Here is a 3,319-nt window from a genome sequence, read left to right on the forward strand (position 1 = left end):
CGACCACATTCTTTGGCAATTTAGGCAAATTAGCAGCCACCAAAGAAAAAGGAACGACAGTATCATTTTCAAAACCAACCAATCGTTTTCCGAAGTGGTAACTCATTGACATGAAGCATACAAATGCACCATTGTAACGGTCTCAAGAAATAGTTCTCTAAATATTGTTATATAGTTTGCAGTTCTGTCACATGCAACGGAAATTATGCTATCGAAATTCCAACTTTGTCACTGTAATAAATGTACGATCGGAGTAAATATGGCCCTCCTTGTAATATGACTTGGTGGTATGCGTGCCATCTAAAATGATCCAGGTTGTGATGAAACTGAGATGCGATCTTCCATAACTTCTTTGCAATTGCAATTTTCTTATTTATCTGAGTTTTTATCTTTTCCTCCATGAAATTAAATACTTCTAATAACAACTTCTTCAAAAGCTTTTAAAGCTTCTACGCGAGCTTTAGATACAGCTCCGCAAATCTTGATTTTATTAATGGCCAGAGTTGAATTTTCGACAGAAGCTAAGCCAAAGTACCCAAAATTGTAGAAGCAATTCTTCTTGTGTTTGCATAGTTAAAAAAAAATACATTAACGGGACACCCTATAATTTATTGCCTTTTTTTAAATATCAAGTTGTCAACTAGTTTTAACATATTAAGTGCATCCACGACCCCAGACCTCTATATACAAACGGACTGGCAATATTTCTTTTTATTAATATACCTATGGGGTAGTGCAGCAAAACACTGATTGTTAATTAATGATTATAATCTCATTACTGTGAAAAGGTTTAGGGATAATTTTTTGATATCCTGATTCTGCCGTCCTTTTTACATAAACAAACTATTCTAATCATATAGCAATTGCCTCAGCATGAGCGAGCAACAAGAAAAAGAAAGTGAATCTCACATCTCCTTAATACTGGAGTTAATGTGAAAAAATTATGGACTTTATTTAGCAATCTAGGAGCCTGGTTTTTAAGTTGACTAAGATTAAAAAAATATAAAAGACCATCCAAAATATCAAGATGTTGAGGGCATAATTTAAATGGGGAACGAAGTTCTGGTTAAGTTTGTAGAATAAAATAAAGGAAGACCCTACTAAGCCGACGGATTGCCTCGCCAATGTCCTCTCTGTGGCTCTTAGGACCCTCAGATGGGATATAAAGAACTACATGGGATTAGTTTCTTTAAACAAGGATCCCATACCACCTTCTGACTGAGGGCTTGAAAGAGGTGCAAGAACATCTTCACATGGACATATTGGTTAATTGTGAAAATTTTCTCGGGCAAGTATATTAACAGCTGATCAATTCACACATCCACCACAATGACTGTTGGCTTGTAAAAACGACAGAAGATGTCCGAGGGTTTTACCGCACAATAAATATAAAAATAAATTTGAATAAAAAACTTCTCTCACTCTTATTAAACTTTTAATAAAGTTAAAATAGAATACAACTCCTGAGGTGGATACCCCTGAATCCAACTCTGTCCCGGGAATTTTGACCTGTATGTATGGACTTATGAAATAAATAAAAAATATAATCGGATTTTCTTATTTTCCTTACAAATGTTCAAGATTTTTTAATGTTGACGCACCACAAGTCTTCTTCCTAATGTATAATACATTTACTAGGATTGAAATTAAACTATGGATAGCAAATGGTAGGAAAAGTTACGGGCTTAAAAAAGAAAACAGATTTTTTTTTCTCTTTCTAAATTGGCTTTGTTCATAAATATGACTTCCATTAAAAGCTTTATATTTTCCCTGAAATTTTTCTTTAGTGTCAGCGATAACCTTTTTGATAGGAGAGAAATTATTTATCGGTAAGTATTACTTTTAGGTCTGCCAACAGCTTAAGTTATTGTGAGATAATCTAGATAGTAAGATGAATGCAAAAGCAATTCTAAGTTCAATGATCTAGTTTTTCCATTGTGTTGATTGTCTTGTGATACAATGCGTTGTCCAGGTTAAACAGCACTTTCTTCTTTTTCAAATGAGGACATTTATCCATAATTATGTCCGTCAACCGCTCCAACAACACTATATAATTTCCATGTGTGATTGAACTTCCCTTCTCGAGATTGTGTATGAATATTATTTTTTGTGCATCTCAAAATTAGTCGCTTTAAACTTTCCAGCTGATTGTTGCATTTTTGGGCGCTTTGGTCGAGGTTTAACAATAGTTGTCCATCCAGATGATTATTATTTAGATTCCAGAGTGAAGTGATGGATCCATTTTTCATTGATTCTCTCATACAGACGTAAAAAAATATGGTTTGTTTTTGTTTAAACGTGGCCTAACACTCTTCAGAATCATCAGCACGTCTGTGTATTTGGTCAACGGTGAGCAAGCGTTGTACCTATATTGAACAGAGTTTTCTCATGGAAAAATGATCGTGCAATATAAAGTCAATACGTTCTTTGATATCTTTAAAATGTCAACTAATTCATACCAATTCACTTTAGGATAATTCAAAAGGATTTTTTTAATTTTTTCTGTCGTTACCGTTTCATTTGAAGTCCACTGCATTCTGCATCATTGTTGTATATAATAACACGTTGGAACTCGGCAAACGAATGTTTCATTGTTGTTTCTGATGGAGTGGAGTGCCCATAACACTTTTCAGGCAATCGCTGATCTTAAACTTTTTTTAAACTATAAGGAGTAGTGTAAAATTATTAAACGAAATTGTTTTTGATCCATTGTTTTGGAAATAACAAAAGTGGCATCACACTTTGCACAATAACTGACAAAAAGAAGAACAGATAGTCATGATATTTTGATAGTTATCTTTTGAGGGTTACTACAACCAACTCAACATGAAGTGAATTATAACAAAATCGCACCATGTGAATCCCAGGACTTTTCAGCGCATGTACTTTATTAAAATTTACCAACAAAACATTTTTGTTTCTGAAACAAATATATATATATTTATTTGTTAATTTTTTTTATCATTGAATAATACCAGAAGGTGTCTCCGTATCATCATTTACTAGTATTAATAGATTTACATGGATTTCAACGCATCATTTATTATATATACTCATTCTTGACACAAAATTAACCTTCATTGTATGCTTCTCTTTCTTGAAATATAGGATAATTATACAAAAATAAGGATATTAGTTATTTAATTTTCGTTATGAGTTTAAAAATTACCAATAAAACATTTACTATCTCTTATAGAATGTATTATATGCACTTTGTAATTTATTTGTATAATTCTAATTACATTATAATATGAAATGCATCAATAATTCTTATTTTTCATTACAATAATTAACCAATGACACAAGTTCCTTTCAAATA

The sequence above is a fragment of the Lepeophtheirus salmonis genome, chromosome 7, assembly GCF_016086655.4.
Source record: "Lepeophtheirus salmonis chromosome 7, UVic_Lsal_1.4, whole genome shotgun sequence".
Classification (NCBI taxonomy): Eukaryota; Metazoa; Arthropoda; class Copepoda; order Siphonostomatoida; family Caligidae; genus Lepeophtheirus; species Lepeophtheirus salmonis.